The sequence below is a fragment of the Bos indicus x Bos taurus genome, chromosome 2 (assembly GCF_003369695.1).
Source record: "Bos indicus x Bos taurus breed Angus x Brahman F1 hybrid chromosome 2, Bos_hybrid_MaternalHap_v2.0, whole genome shotgun sequence".
NCBI lineage: Eukaryota > Metazoa > Chordata > Mammalia > Artiodactyla > Bovidae > Bos > Bos indicus x Bos taurus.
In genome coordinates this window covers 38,567,196-38,584,699 of record NC_040077.1, presented here as the reverse complement: position 1 = coordinate 38,584,699, position 17,504 = coordinate 38,567,196, and positions in this window count along the sequence as shown.

The following is a 17,504-nucleotide window of genomic DNA, read 5'->3' as shown; positions in this document are numbered from 1 at the left end:
ACACAACTGACATTTAAGACTGTAAACCCAGTTGGACCAGCATCCTCAACCCTGCCCAGCTAAGAGCCTGCTTCAGTGAATCTATACAATCAGCATCCTATTGCAAGGACCTGAAGATCCATTTTGGAATATACAAATCTCTTCTTTTCCTCTCTCTCTTTTTTTTTCTTCTAGACAAAATTTTTATTTTTACTGACTCATTTGAATCTGCATCAGGGAAATGATGATAAGTGAGATAAAGAAAATGAAACCCAAAATCTAATTTATTAAGTCCTAACTATTGAAATGGATGTAGTAAGGGCAGGAATGCTGCTGCTGCTAAGTCGCTTCAGTCGTATCCAACTATGTGTGACCCCAGAGATGGCAGCCCACGAGGCCCAGCCGCTCCCTGCCCCCGCCGCCATCCCTGGGATTCTCCAGGCAAGAACACTGGAGTGGGTTGCCATTTCCTTCTCCAATGCATGAAAGTGGAAAGTGAAAGTGAAGTTGCTCAGTCGTGTCCGACTCTTAGCCACCCCATGGACTGCAGCCCACCAGGCTCCTCCATCCATGGGATTTTCCAGGCAAGAGTACTGGAGTGGGGTGCCATCGCCTTCTCCGAAGGGCAGGAATAGATGACATTAAAACCATGGTTTCTAAACCAACCCTGTCCCCTGCTACAGTGCTGAATTGCGAGTGATTAGGACTATTCTTCTCAGATTCCAAAATAAACAAAATGTACTTTGTCCAAATTAATGAGCTAAAAAATTTTGTGTTCTTTTCTCTTTGACAAAAAGATCTGAACCCAAGGTTAGTGAAATAAAAATATTGGGCAAAACAACACCGACAAAAACAGGCAGGCAAACCAATCCAACTTCTTGTGTGTTCCTCGCTGAGACAAAATGTTACAGTGATGAAGCTGACAGGGAGATTTATTCAGTTTCCCAGGTTGAGGCTCTAGAACCCCTCATTTACGCAACAAAAGAGCACTCTGTGTCCATGACTCCGGATTTTATTTTGGATTGTTTGGGGAGGGAAAACACAACTGCTCTAAAGAGGAACACCATGTGCTCTTGGAGACATTCAATTACTTGCCTGTAAGTAACTTACAGAATATTCTACAACTCTCACTGGTTTTCACATAAAGCATTGTTTAATGGCAGTCAACCTATTTCTTTTGTTGGAACAGGCTCTATCATGCTGTCTTATGGCTTAATATGATTCTTGCAGGCTTCCAGGAATTGTCCCCAGTGCTATGTCTAGAGAGCAATAGAAAAATAGCTTTTTTTTGATGTGACTATTTTTTTTTTTTCATTTTAGAGCCACCAAAACACATTATGGATAGCAAATAACTTTAAAAAAATTTCTCTGCCTCTCCCCCACAAAGTTATTAGTACCAACTACAGATACAGGGGAAAAAGAAATCAGAAACAGTGAGATGGACATGGAGTGGGTATTTTTGTCATTGCAATAAAATGGAGTACCGAGGCATGTAATAAAAAAACAACTGCGTCTGACCAGCACCACTGATCCCCCAGAGCCCCTTTTGGATTCAAAAATACTCAGGGTTTGCCTCCTTCAAAGTATCTGGCTGCCTAATACGTAATTTTGGAGAAGGAAATGGCACCTCGCTCCAGTATTCTTGCCTGGAGAATCCTGTGGACAGGCGAGCCTGGTGCGTTGCAGTCCATGGGGTCGCACAGAGTCAGACATGACTGAAGCAACTTAGCATGCATGCATGCATTGGAGAAGGGAATGGCAACCCACTTCAGTGTTCTTGCCTGGAGAATCCCAGGGACAGAGGAGCCTGGTGGGCTGCCATCTATGGAGTTGCACAGAGTTGGACACGACTGAAGTGACTTAGCAGCAGCTGCTGCAGCAGCAATATGTAATTTTAGGAGTACTTACAGTTTCTCTGGCCCCCAAATAGTCACCTTGTCAGTTTTCATAGTTTTAAGATTCCATTAATGAGGTTTTTATCTTTGAGGTTCTTTTTTTTTAAGATTTATTTATCTACTTATTTTTGGCTGTTCTGGGACTTTGGTTATATGAGGCCTTTTCTCTAGTTGTTCCAGTCACATCTACTGTCTAGTTGCAGTGTGTGGGCCTCTTACTGTGGCTTCTCTTGTTGTGGAGCACCAGATCTAGGGTGCACACACTTCGGCAGTTGCAGTGCGCAGGTTCAGTAGTTGTAGCTCCTCGGCTTTAGAGCATAGTCTCAATAATTGTGGCCCACAGGCTTAGTTGCTCCGAGGCATATGGAATCTTCCAGAAGCGAAGATCAAACCCATGTCCCCTACACTGGCAGGCAGATTCTCAACCACTGGACCACCAGGGAAGCCCCTTCTTTGAGGTTCTGAAGTATGGCATGTTCTCATAATGATATTTCTGAAACCCATAAACGTTCAACCACCATCTAAACTTTCTGCACGTCTTAGAGGCAATGTCTTCTCAAGAGTGAGTTCTTTGAGGGGTCTCCTCAATCTCCAGAGGCATCTAGATCAGTGCTCTCCAATCTTGATGTACACATTAATCACCTGGAAATCTTGTTAACATACAGTTTCTGATTCAATAGGTCTGGTGTTGGGTCCAAGATTTCTATATTCATAATAGGTTTTATGATGCAATTGTCTCTGAGTCACAGACCACTCTTGGAGTAGCAAGCTTCTAGATTCTTCCCAAGGTCTCCCAGATTGGGGCTCAGGATCAGGGCTCAGCAAGCTTTTATTGTAAAAGTTCAAATTATAAATATTTTAAGTTTTGTGGGCTACTGGATCTCCATAGGAACCATTCAAGTCTGCCATATAGCAAGAAAATATCCATAGACAGAATGGAAGTGAATGATTCTATATGACTCCATCGACTGTAGCCCACCAGGATTCTCTGTCCATGGGATTCTCCAGGCAAGAACACTGGAGTGGGTTGCCATGCCCTCGACCAAGGGATCTTCCCAACCCAGAGACTGAACCCAGGTCTCCTGTATTGCAGGCAGACTCTTTACCATCTGAGCCACAAGGGAAGGTAAACAGGGATAACTGTTCCAATAAAGCTTTATTTACAAAAACAGGCAGCAAACCAGCTGACCCATTGGCCATGGTTTCCAGACCCCTGCTCTACTCATACCTAATCAAGGGAAAGAAAAATGTGTTTAGAATGCAACCAAGAGAGCAACCAGAGAGCAAAAGTTTGGGTTTGAATATCCTCACAGGAAGATCCTGGAAGAGGAAATGGCAACCCATTCCAGCATTCTTGCCTGGATAATCAGACAGAAGAGCCTGGGGGGCTACAGTCCACGAGGTTGAAAAAAGTCAGACACAACTGAGCACAAACACGTGAGCAATAGAAAATTTAGAATTCCTTTCAGAAACCTAGCCCGGTGCCCTAAATGGATAGGACCTGAGAAGTGGATGTGAAAGAAAACCTAGCCACCTATAATTCCACAGTTGTACCTAAAATTTGCCTTGTGCTTAGTCTGTTTTCCCTAGTGTAGTATGGGACCTAAGTGTGGGAAAGGAACAAGGCAAGTTTACATCTTGTGAGCTCAGGCTTCAACCGCCAGTCTTTTCTTGATACAGATGAAATGACACTTAAAATTTTTTTGGAAGCCAGAAAGAGAAAAGACATTCCTGATGTGCGCTGAGGTCCATTGGACCTCACCTCACAGTGACAGATGGTCCTGCTCTTTGTTTTGCTGAATATTAAACTGCCATTCCATACTTAAGAGCCCAGATGTGTTGATACTCTCGTAGGCATTCTCATATACCCAAATTCCCTCATTTACTCATCAAATATTTACTGAGCATCTATTTTGTAACTGGGATAGCTGTAACTTCTGGGGAAAACATGAGCAAAACAGACATGTTCCCCACCATAGGGTTTTCAGTATAGTGGTGGCTTTAGACAAGTATATACATAATCGAGCTCCAATGTGCTAAGAACCATGAGGCCAAGAATACTGGTTCTCCAAGTGATAGCAAGACAGACATGTAACCGAACTAAGCTGCAACCTGAAGAATGAGCAGTGTTGAAAGAAAATGAAAAGTGGCCCAGAAGAAAAGTGTGGGCAATAGTCTGGAAACAAAAGAAAAAATGTGTCAGGAAACTGGAAAGACATTTAGTTAGCCTGAGACAAAAAACTGAACTAGAAAATGATGAGAGGTAAGACTAGTGAAGTTATGACCAACCTAGATAGCATATTCAAAAGCAGAAACATTACTTTGTGTACAAAGGTCCATCTAGTCCAGGCTATGGCTTTTCCAGTAGTCATGTATGGATGTGAGAGTTGGACTGTGAAGAAAGCTGAGCACCGAAGAATTGATGCTTTTGAACTGTGGTGCTGGAGAAGACTCTTGAGAGTCCCTTGGACTGCAAGGAGATCCAACCAGTCCATTCTGAAGGAGATCAGTCCTGGGTGTTCATTGGAAGGACTGATGCTGAGCCTGAAACTCCAATACTTTGGCCACCTCATGCGAAGAGTTGAGTCATTGGAAAAGACCCTGATGCTGGGAGGGATTGGGGCAGGAGAAGAAGGGAACAACAGAGGATGAGATGGCTGGATGGCATCACCGACTCGATGGACGTGAGTTTGAGTGAACTCCGGGAGTTGGTGATGGACAGGGAGGCCTGGCGTGCTGCAATTCATGGGGTCGCAAAGAGTCGGACACGACTGAGTGACTGAACTGAACTGAACTGAATAAGCTGTAAGTTCCATGAGACCAAATTTACGACTTGCTATTTTTTGTAGCTCCCACAGCATTGGGCAAAATTATCATCTGGTCCCATCACTTCATGGGAAATAGATGGGGAAACAGTGGAAACAGTGTCAGACTTTATTTTTGGGGGCTCCAAAATCACTGCAGATGGTGACTGCAGTCATGAAATTAAAAGACGCTTACTCCTTGGAAGGAAAGTTATGACCAACCTAGATAGCATATTGAAAAGCAGAGACATTACTTTGCCAACAAAGGTCCGTCTAGTCAAGGCTATGGTTTTTCCAGTGGTCATGTATGGATGTGAGAGTTGTACTGAGGATGAGATGGCTGGATGGCATCACCAACTCGATGGACGTGAGTTTGGGTGAACTCCAGGAGTTGGTGATGGACAGGGAGGCCTGGCGTGCTGAGATTCACGGGGTCGAAGAGTCGGACACGACTGAGCAACTGAACTGAACTGAAGACTAGGGAGGTATGCAAAACCCAAACAATGAAAAGTCTTATAAATAGGATGAACTTAAAATCTATTAGCCAACCAGAACACATCTGTGAGTGAAAGAGGGGCTTGTTAGTAATTATGCTGAAATAGCAGGCTAAAACAGACTATTCCAGGAACTTGGAACTTAGGGTCAGCCTACTTATAAACCATATGAAGGAGACAGGTGTGTATACAGAAGTAATGAGAAGCTGTTAAATATTTAGGGTAAGTGGTAACCAGATTTGTGTCTTAAAACAATCTCCTGGCTGCATTATAGCAAGGAGAGTGGGGTCTGGCTTTCAAAGTTATTGAAGTAATTTTAATGCACCCATACTTTAGGAGAATATTCTAAGTTTCCAGAGATTCAATCCTGACTGAGAGAGAGCTGCTGCTGCTGCTGCTGCTAAGTCGTGTCCGACTCTGTGCAACCCCATAGATGGCAGCCCACTAGGCTCCTCCGTCCCTGGGATTCTCTAGGCAAGAACACTGGAGTGGGTTGCCATTTCCTTCTCCAATGCATGAAAGTGAAAAGTGAAAGTGAAGTCGCTCAGTCATGTCCGACTCTTTGCGACCCCATGCACTGCAGCCTACCAGGCTCCTCTGTCCATGGGATTTTCCATGCAAGAGTACTGGAGTGGGATGCCATCACCTTCTCAGGAAAGAGAGCTACCACTTTGTAAAGATCAGTCCTGACACTCAGGCACAGCAATCTCCAACAGACTTGTATTTCGATCCCATTTTTGCTAATTACTAACAATGGATGTGAGAGTTGGACTGTGAAGAAGGCTGAGCGCCGAAGAATTGATGCTTTTGAACTGTGGTGTTGGAGAAGACTCTTGAGAGTCCCTTGGACTGCAAGGAGATCCAACCAGTCCATTCTGAAGGAGATCAGCCCTGGGATTTCTTTGGAGGGAATGATGCTGAAGCTGAAACTCCAGTACTTTGGCCACCTCATGCGAAGAGTTGACTCATTGGAAAAGACTCTGATGCTGGGAGGGATTGGGGGCAGGAGGAGAAGGGGAAGACAGAGGATGAGATGGCTGGATGGCATCATTGACTGGATGGACGTGAGTCTGAATGAACTCCGGGATTTGGCAATGGACAGGGAGGCCTGGCGTGCTGCAATTCATGGGGTCACAAAGAGTCGGACACGACTGAGCGACTGAACTGAACTGAACTGAACAATGGTATGCATTCATCAATTATATTCAGATGTGTGGGGTTTTTTCTTCAATCGCCATGCAATTCTCAGACACCAGCTGAGTGCCCTACAATTCAACTCAATTCTGACATTGTCTACTGGAGATAGCATCAACTCCCACAAGTTAAGGGCTCAGTCCCACAAGACTCCCAGCCCCCATCCCCCATCTTGAAATGCCAATTCTAAATCCAGGTTGTCATCTGTACTTCTGACCCACTGCCTGTGGATTGGTGGTTCTAATGACCCTTTCCTTGGGTTTGATTCTACAGTGGCTCACAGTACTCAGATAAACACTTTACTCACTAGATTATTGGCTTATTATAAAAAGATACACATCAAGACAACCATGTGGAAGACAAGATAAAAGGAAAGTGGGGAGAAATTCTGTGCTCTCTCTGGGTCTGCATCTTCCCCAGTTCAGAAGCTCTCCAAACCTGTGCTTTTGGGTTTTTGTGGACACTACATTACATAGGCATGGTTGATTGGTGATTGAACTCATTCTCCAGCCCCTCTCTTCTTTGAGGTGACAGAACATGTGTGGGTATGGGGAAAGGAAAGTGAAGTCGCTCAGTCATGTCCAATTCTTTGCAACCCCATGGACTGTAGCATACCAGGCTCCTCTGTCCATGGGATTTTCCAGGCAAGGGTACTGGAGTGGATTGCCATTTCCTTCTCCAGTGGGTATGGGGAAGGGGACTGAAATTTCCAACCTTCTAACTCCACTGGCAACCTGCCCCATCCCCAGGTGCTTTCCAAAAGTCACTCATCCACATAACAAAAGCCACTTTTATTGCTCTCATCACAGGAAATTCTAAAGATTTTAGGAGTTTTGTATCAGGAACAGGGATGAATATCAAATATATATTTCTTATTATAAGTCACAAAGTAACATTGGTTGTGCATGACCTCAAGAAAGTTGGTTAACTTAATTGGGCCGTTTGTAAAATGGGTAAAATAGCAACTATCTTCTACAATTGTGTGAACGTTAGAAATTGTCCATATACAGTGATTAACACAAAGACAATATATAATATGATGGAAACAGCAGTTGCAGGAGTAGCAATACTTGTTGTAGGAGTACTGGTAGTGTAGATACTGCAACTAGTATAATAATAATAGGAGTGGTAGTAGCTGTAAAAGTAGTAATAGCAGTAGAATTAGAAATAGTAGTGAAGAATTAGAAAGAGGTACCTGAGTAACAGAGAACACTGGAATCTGGGGGAGTGGGCTTCATAAGGAAAAAGTAATACTGGGATCAAAGAGCAAGGTAACTGACCTACTTATTTGTCAGTAGTGTCAAAGATGTGGTTGATTGACAGCTCATTAAAGTTGACATATGGTCTTGTCCCATCTGCCCTTTTCATGGTGCTCAGCTAAGAGCCCTGTTTACAGTGAATGCTTGGTAAACGTGCCTGTTGAATTCAACTAAACTAAATTTGCCCTTGGAAAACCACAATTTGACTTCTGCACCAGCATTTCTGGAAGTGGAGCCAAGGTAGGGCAGCTAGAATATCACTGGCTTTCTGATGTCCTACAGTTCAGTTAAGAACGGCAATCCCGTAGGCTCAGCGGGGTGGTTCACAGATGTGTTTTATTTCCAACTTTACTTGAAGAACTGGAAGATGCAGCACCACTGAACCAGCCCAGGATTAGGTACTTTGGGAAAAACTAGCAGCTGCCTCACTTTATGGTATATTTACATTCCTCACCACCTGGTTCCAGGCTTACCGTCAGGGGCTTGTAAACTCAGGTGCCTAGAGGAAACAGGCAGGTACAGAGAGGAGCAAAGCAAGCCAAAATGGGACCTCAGTGCCTTGCAGACTGGAGGATCAGTGCTCCACCCAAATCTGGCTGCTTACACTCAGATCCAGTCAATTAACATCATTTGAGAATAAGGGCCCAGAGTTTCAGTATTCTGTTTTCCAAGAGAAGTTTACAATCCAAATTTTATATTGAAATTTCCACATTTTTCTCATTACTTATTTGCTACTACCACCAAGAGCTGCATCTGTGAGCCACTCCACCCGGGTCTACACCCAGGCTTCGCGGCTCCCTGCTGCTTCCTCCTACCCCTGGAGTCACCGCATAGCCCTGGGGCTTTCTTGCTGCGGTGGCGGCGGTGAGAGGGGCACACACAGGGTCTGTGCACGCACGCAGCTGCAGCGCAAGGACGCCGCATGCGCCCTCCCGACCGTGTTCTGCTCTCTCGACTGCCAGCAAAGGCAGGTATGGGCCGCAGGCTCCAGCTTCATCCATTTTCGGGGCGACTTGACTCGGCAGGTGAGTTGTTACACACTGCCCAGAGGGTGGGATTGGGTCCCAGTTTGCTGGGGGAGAAGCCGTGAGGGTCAGCTCTGAGGTGGCTCAGTTCAGTTCAGTTCAGTCGCTCAGTCGTGTCCGACTCTTTGCGACCCCATGAATCACAGCACGCCAGGCCTCCCTGTCCATCACCAACTCCCGGAGTTCACTCAAACTCACGTCCATCCAGTCGGTGATGCCATCCAGCCATCTCGTCCTCTGTCATCCCCTTTTCCTCCTGCCCCCAATCCATCCCGGCATCAGAGTCTTTTCCAATGAGTCAACTCTTCGCGTGAGGTGGCCAAAGTACTGCAGTTTCAGCTTTAGCATCATTCCTTCCAAAGAACACCCAGGGCTGATCTCCTTTAGAATGGACTGATTGGATCTCCTTGCAGTCCAAGGGACTCTCAAGAGTCTTCTCCAACACCACAGTTCAAAAGCATCAATTCTTCGGCACTCAGCTTTCTTCACGAAAGTCCAACTCTCACATCCATACATGACCACTGGAAAAACCATAGCCTTGACTAGACGGACCTTTGTTGGCAAAGTAATGTCTCTGCTTTTCAATATGCTATCTAGGAGTAAGTGTCTTTTAATTTCATGGCTGCAATCACCATATTCAGGGATTTTGGAGCCCAGAAAAATAAATTCTGACACTGTTTCCACTGTTGCCCCATCTATTTGCCGTGAGGTGTCTCAGTTTCCTTTAAATGTGCGTTCTCCCCTCTTCCAGCACCGCCACCATCACCCCCGAGCAAGAGGGTCCAGTGTGGGTGTTCATCATGGGTTAGAGTGCAGACTGTGGTGGTCCAGCTGGGGTCAGAGTCCCAGACTGGGTCTAATGGCTGCCTGTGGAAGCACCAATAAAGGCTTCCCCTGCCTTGCTCAGACGCTGCTTTGAGTCCAAGCCTCTTGTCTCTCACAGCTGAACTCTGCCAGTCTATGCCACCCCTGCCCTGGTTTGGAGCTGCACTCCAAACCTGTTGGTTTGCTGAACAGTCAAGGCCTGCATGGGCTCTTGAGGTAAGGTTGGAAGGCAAGCTGTGGCAGTCTGGCCATAGACAGATCAGGGATGCTTCTGAGGTGCCACCTGTGTGAGCACCAGCAAAGGCTGCCTCTGCCTAGTCTGATGTCGCTTTGGGTTTGAACTGCCTCTCGGTCTCACAGCTGAGCCTTCCGGTTGTGAAACATGTGAGACAGGAGCTTTTGCTGGTCTCAGGCTGGTTGCATACCAGGGCAGTCCCAGGAAACTGGCCAGCTTCCTCTGCAGTTTTCAGTCTACCTTCCCTGCCCTGCTTTAGGAGCGAGCCAAGTGTGCTCTCAGGAGTAGATCCCAGGCCTCCTACAGCCCCCTGTTTGTCCCATTGACCCTCCGACCAGCCAAGGTGGCTTGTGTTTCCTGTATCAGTCCCCAGGACTGGGGTGCCCATTATGTGGCCAGAGCTCACATTCACTGCTCAGGGAGAATCTCCACCTGTGTAATTTCCCTTTTCCTCTGAGTCCCCGCCCAGGGGCACAGGTCCCTATCTGATCCCTTCGGTGGACCTGTCTTACAGCTTTGGTGTAGAAGAGCTTTTCTGCCAATTTTCAGTGAGAATCATTCCATATGTAGATGTAACTTTTATGTGCTTGTAGGGGAGGTGAGATCCGCACGTACTCCACCATCTTGATCTTCTCTCTAGATGTAATTTCTTATATTCTGGTCAGCTCTGTAGTATCTCTGTCAGCACACTTTTTGAGATTTTGGGGGAGAAGAGAAAAAGTCATGGCAGAGGAGGATAAGGTGGTGTTAGGAATGAGGTGAGGGAATCTGGTATACCATGATTTAGAACATTTTGTAAGCAGAAATATTAAAACATTGCTTCCTCCGGGAATAGACGTCTCAATTTGATACGATTTCCCTTTGTTGTTGTTGTTCAGTCGCTAAGCCTTGTCGGACTCTTTGTGACCCCATGGATTGCAGCACCCCAGGCTTCCCTGTCATCCAGTATTTCCTGGAGTTTACTCAAGTTCATGTCCATTGAGTTGGTGATGCTATCTAACCATCTCATCCTATTCCATGATTTCTGTTACTCTCATACAGTGTGGGAATTCAAACAGTGATTTTTATGTGAAGTTTTCTGATACATTTGAATGTTTAGTATTTTAATAAATTTCTCTTTTAAAATAATTTCTTTGAAACTTCATCACTGATTTCTTTCTAAGGTTCTCTCATTCTTTCCTCTTCCCAGATAGAATTGCAATGGCATCTTAATTTTTCTCTCAACCAGTGTTGGCTTCTCTCTATTAGACTCACTCTTTTTACTGCTTCTGTAAACTAGTTCAAACCCATGTGAATCCTCTATCACCAAATTGGGCAACTCGAAACTTTCTTTTTATTGGAGTAATGAGTTTGGATATAGGAACTCCAGGAGTTCCCTGCTGCTGCTGCTAAGTCACTTTAGTCGTGTCTCTGTGTGACCCCATAGATGGCAGCCCATCAGGCTCCTCCGTCCCTGGGATTCTCCAGGCAAGAACACTGGAGTAGGTTGCCATTTCCTTCTCCAATGCATGAAAGTGAAAAGTGAAAGTGAAGTCACTCAGTCATGCCCGACTCTTCGAGACCCCATGGACTGCAGCCCACCAGGCTCCTCCATCCATGGGATTTTCCAGGCAAGAGTACTGGAGTAGGGTGCCATCGCCTTCTCTAGGAGTTCCCTAGGTGGTACTTTATTCTAAAGACAAAGTTTCTACCCTCAGCTTCTTAATTATGGAAATATCTGTTAGGTATAACACTTTGGTAGCAAGTATGAAAAATGAGCTAAATTTAAAAGTTGTATTTATTATCACTATAACAGAATGTCTCAGACATCCAGTGAAGAAAGGCTACTGGGCTTCAGGAGAGGACAAGAATGAGATATTGAAAATCTTTCATTCCCTTCTGTCTTAGCATCTCTCTGTACATCTGTTTCCTTCTTATTTCTCTTTGCAGCTAGCTTCCTTTGCCTCTCCAGACCACAGAATAGACAACAACCACCCCCAGCTCCTAGGTTTGCAGATTCTCATTCAATCTATTCACAGAAATGAGCTTGTTGTCATTATCATAAATCTGAATTCCAGAAGAGAGCATCTGATTGGTTTCTGCCTGGTCCCATTTACCATACCCAGGTGGCTGAGTCACACCGAATAAACATGGCTGCAGTTCAAGTAAAGGAAATTTCCCAAGACAGTGTGGGATAATTTAGCTTATGTGCTCAGTGTATACCCCAAAGTATGACTCACTGAAAAAAAAAAAATCTCACTTAACCAATGAGGCTTACCAAACAGGCAGTGTAATATAGTGTATTTGTTTCAAACTTTTGTATCTAGATAACACCACCACAATTTTTCCATTTCCAAGTGCCAACTATCCCATTACTTACTTAATCTATTTCTTGGATCAAATTTAAGATATCATATTTGCCTGTTCCTAAGCAATTTTCTAAGTTACAGGGTTGTTGTGTTTTATTTTTTCTTGTATACATCTATAACTACTAAATTAAGCAGTTAAAATGGGGAAAATTTTTTTTTCATGGATGGTTCACTAATGACTCTCTCCTCTGGCCTACCTATTTATCCTCCTAACTAGGCACCTCAGATTCACCCTTGTCCATTTACAGCCCATTCTCCATACTGCAACCTAAGTGATCCTTTGGACACACATGTGTGATCATGCTGCCTCCCCTTCCCAACTGAAAATGTCTGGTGGCCTTCCTTATTCAGTGCATGGCAACTCCATTCAGCCCATGATTCAGGTCAGGCCCTTGGGGTTATCCTTGACTCCTTTTCTTTCTCCAGAACTCTTCATCCTATTTCCCGTGTATCATGTGGTAGGCTCTATCTCGGAAACACCCAGGATCTGACCTCTCCTCACCACACCTGCTGCCACTGTCATCAGAACCACCATTGGTTTTACCTGGGTTATCAATTTAGATTCCCAACTGTTCTTTTACCCTTACCCTCTTACAGTCTATGTCCACAGAGCTGCCAAGGTCTAAAACATAAGTCATACCATATCAGCCTTGTGCTCAAAATGCTCCAAGGACTTCCCATTCCATTTAGAGTCAAAGTCAAGGACTGAACTTCAGCTCCAAGACCCTATTACCTGCTCCCTCTAAGATCTCTTCTAAAATCCTCACTCTTTCCTTTGCTGGCTATTCCAGGAATACTGGCTTCTCTGCTGTTTTAAGTATTTCAAGTACATTCCCATCTCAGGACCTTTGCCTGAGCTGTTTCCTCTTCTTAGAACACTTCTTCTTATAGCTAAGTGTTTTTCACCCTTACTTCTATCTTTTGCTAAACATTTATCATAACAAAAAAAAAAACTTTCTTTGTCACCCTTTGTATAATAAAATAGGACTTTGCACCACTCTTATTTTTCCCCTTGCCCTTCTAAATTAATTCTCATGGTACCTATCACTACTTGACACATTACATTTTATTTCTTTATTATCTTTATCTCCCTCCCCATGTAATCCCTATGATGGCAGAGATCTTACGTTCAACATTCAAACTTTGATGATCAGAACAATACTTGTTTCTCATTGGATGTTCAAAAAAATGGTTGAATGACTAAATCAGTGATGTAAGAATGAATGAATAAAGAAATGAATAAATGAACATAACCTTCATAGTTTCATGGTCTACCTTCAAAGTCCGCCTCCAGTCTTCTCTCTTGCCGTCATGCCTCTCCTTCTCCATGCTCTAGCTTTTAACTTCTGAAACATGCCATGTTCCCTTCTGCACCAGGACCTTTTACTCATATATTGTGTCTGCTAGGAATACACTTTCCCTTCATCCCTCTTTGCCTGCTTAAACATCAAAGAAGAGTTCTTGTATCCATGGACAGGCCAGATTCTATGTTCTCATAGCACTGTGTACCTTTGGGTCACTTGTCACAGTTCTAATCCTGCATTTATTATTTGATTGCCTTTCCACAAGAGTAGGATAGGGTCTTTCCCATCGATTGACCAATAAATATTCACTGAATAAATAAATGAATGCAGATTCAGGTCCTGGTAATGCAGATTCAGGTCCTGGTAATGATTCTGTAGGTAATTTTCTGTGTAAATCTGGACAAGTCACTTTCTTTCTCTGACCATCAGTTTCCCTAATAGTAAAATGCAGAAGCTGGTCTATAAAAGGCCCTGTCCAGTTTTCCCTTCTGTCCCTTTGATTTTCTGTGGATTTGAAGGTAGCCATATTCAATACATGCCTTCTGTTTAGGTGAATGAAATCTAGGTGAATTCAGAATACATCCTACATACTCATTGAAGCAAATTCTGCTTTCTTTGTTCTTGAGCTCAAATCATCTTATAGGAAAAATTTATTCCCTTGGAGTTCTTTTTGTCTTCTTTCTTTTGTTCTCTGATCCTTTCCACTAGGAGGACACAGTTATCATGAAGCCTGTCTAACAATGAGGACATGAGTTGAGTTATGGAAGAGCTCTGCTAGAAGTCTCTACCCATCCTGACTCTTCCCGTAAATTATGCTGCTTCTTGAGAGCGTGTTGACTCCTTTTTAGGGTTTGTCTGTTACCTCATTTATCTCAATATAAGAATGTTGAGAACACGCTTTGCTTTAAGAGGCTTATTATGGGATAAAAGAAGGGACTCTGCCCCTGTAGATATGAAGCAAGCCCCAGATAAACATTTTATGAAAGGACAGTTTTCCAATTAAAGCCTTTTAGCTCCTATACTTAAGTCGTCTTTACATTCCCTGTTTGATCTCTGAGAATTGCAGAATTAACAATAAAGGACCTTATTCAATATAAGCCCCTGAGTCTGTGGATAAAGGAACTGAAACCTAAAAAAACTGACTGCGTTGTCTAAGGCTACAGAACTACTTAAATGCAGAACTAGGATTAAAATCTAAATCTGATTTCTGGTCTAGTGTGTTCCTAGGAACACTTAGGTTACTAGGAAACTCTAGGGACCTAAACATCAGTTACCTAAGTTGATGAGGTGGGCATGACTAAGTTAATGCAAATCAGCACTCCCACCACTGAACTCAGCACTGAGTTTCAATGCCCCACATCACAGCGTGGGGTGTTCAATTATCTCTATTTTTAAGTATTCAACAGTCAGATTGTATTACAGACCAATCTGGGCCTGGTGGAGGCAGAATATCAGCACCCAAAACCCCTTCATTTCAAATTAAATGTAAATTCACTCTATTTTTCTTCAAGGTGGCTCTTTGCTTTAGCTAGAACTTTCCCCTCACAATTGACAGCCTTTCTTAGGAGGTTCCTATGTGCAAAAATGTTGGCTTCAAGGCCAAGTGGGTCAGAACCAACTGCCAGAGGCAAAAGATGTATTTAATTATAATGTTTTTGTTTCATGTGGGAGAGCAATCTAAGGATATTGGTGAGTGGCTTTTCTTTGAGTACCTATGAAACTCCACGTAGCAATTGACCAAGTATATCTATAGAGTATGTCATTGTGAAGGGCTCAGTGTCTTTTTGATACTGGGAAAGCATGGTCTGAAAGCAGACTATGGAACCCTGTCCTCACATCTCTACTTTTTGCTCTGTAGCCTCAGGCAAGATACTAAATCTCTCTCTGCCTCAGTTTTTAGATATCAAGTAGAGATTAAAAGTATGGACCTGGGAGTTTTAAGTGAGTTAAACAAGGAGATCCAACCAGTCCATTCTGAAGGAGATCAGTCCTGGGTGTTCTTTGGAAGGAGTGATGCTAAAGCTGAAACCTCAGTACTTTGGCCACCTCATGGGAAGAGTTGACTCATTGGAAAAGACTCTGATGCTGGGAGGGATTGGGGGCAGGAGGAGAAGGGGACGACAGAGGATGAGATGGCTGGATGGCATCACTGACTCAATGGATATGAGTCTGAGTGAACTCTGGGAGTTGGTGATGGACAGGGAGGCCTGGTGTGCTGCGATTCATGGGGTCGCATAGAGTCAGACACGACTGAACAACTGAACTGAACTGAACTTGGACCATGCCTGGCACGTAAAACATAGTCACTACGTTTTTGTTGTTATTATTTCTTGTCTTGGAATCACATCAGTGAAAGATTTCTAGGAAAAGACTCTGCCCAGAGACCTACATGGCAGCAGATGCCACGTGGGAGACTCTGAGGATCCATGTGCTCTTCACTGTCCCCAGCGTTGGCAGAGGCTTTCTTGGGCCTGACTGTTTGATGTCTCCCTCTGCCCATCCTATCTTCCTCTCCCTCTTATCTTCCTCTTGCCTCACACAGAGGTTGGTCCCTGATAAATACTCCATTTATGTTTGTAAACTCCATCTCAGCATCTGGAGAACATACCCAGTGAAAATTGACTCGCAAAGGGTGTTAGTGACAGATGGTAGAAAGAATTTGGGAGCGATGACAAACTGTAAAAATATGGGAAAACATTTGAACTCTCAGGGTTTCAGTTTCCATATCAAACGGAAATTAGGTAAATGAAGGTAATTATCCTTAACATGCAATGTATTATGAGGATTAAGAGAAAGAGTAAAGGGCCAGGTCCCTAGTAGTGAATGTTTTAAGAGTTAATTTGAAACCCCCTCTATTTTACCCTTCTGTTTTCTTCAATTTACTTTTCTCTCTTCCTTTTCCTAACCCAGTCGTTTTTGCTGTTGACTCATATATTCCTTTTCCTCTTTGTTTTCTGTCTCTTCACTTGTCACCCCCTTTTAACTTTAATTTAGTCTTTAATCAGTGTTGTTGAGGTCCATTTTACACAAAATGCATACATTTTAACAGTTCAGGTGATGAGCTTTGAAAAGTGTATACACATGTGGATCCACCATCACAATGAAGATACAGAACGTTTCCATCATCACAAAAGGGACAGTACGTACTTTTTTTGTCTGCCATTTTTTTTTCCTCAACATAATGTTTCTGGGATTATCCATGTTGTGTGTGCACCGTAGTTTGTTCCTTTACATTGCTATGCAGTAGTCTATTTGTGAATGCATTGCAATGTTTCTGCGTTTATCAGATGTTGGGCATTTGGCTGTTTCCAAGTTTTGGCTACCATGAATAAATCTGCCACGAACACTTATGTACAAGTCTTTGTGTGGATATAAGTCACCGTTTCTTTTCCAGTAGAACTGCTGAATCGTATGTTAAGTGTATATTTAACTGTATAAGAAAATGCCAATGTCATGTTGCATTCCACCTAAACAAGTATGCATGTTTCAGTCGCCCCACATTATCTCCAGCACTTGGCATTCTCAGTCTTTTTTAACTGTCCTAATAGATATAAAGTAAAAGTATCTCATTGTGATTTAACCTGCATTTCCCTGATGACTAATAACGTTTCACGCTTTAATGGCCTTTTGTGTGTTTTTTGTGATTGGTCTGTTAAAATATTTTTTCCAGGTTTTAATTGTTTTTTTCTTATTACTGAGTTGTATAGTTTTGGGCATGTATTTTCAATGTAAATTATTTCTCAGATTATGTAGTATAAATATTTTCTCCCAATTTTTGCCTTGTCTTATTTTGGTTTAGATCATTTTTCAGAAAAGTTTTAAATTTTGATGAAGGCCAATTTATTATTTTTTCTTTTAAAATGCTCTTTGTGTCCTATTTATAAAATCTTTTGACTACTCCAAGGTTGCAGACTCTCTCATATATTTTCCCCTAGAAGTGGCATAGGTTTTACATATTTAGATTTCCCAATTAGTCTGATAGTCCATTTCAAGTTACTCTTTTTTTTTTTCACATGATATAAGGTACAAGTCTCATTTTTTTCCATATTGATACCCAGTTCTAGTACCATCTGTTGAAAAGTCTTATTTTCCTCCATTGAATTGTTTGGCACCTTTGTCCAAAATTGTATGACTGTATATAT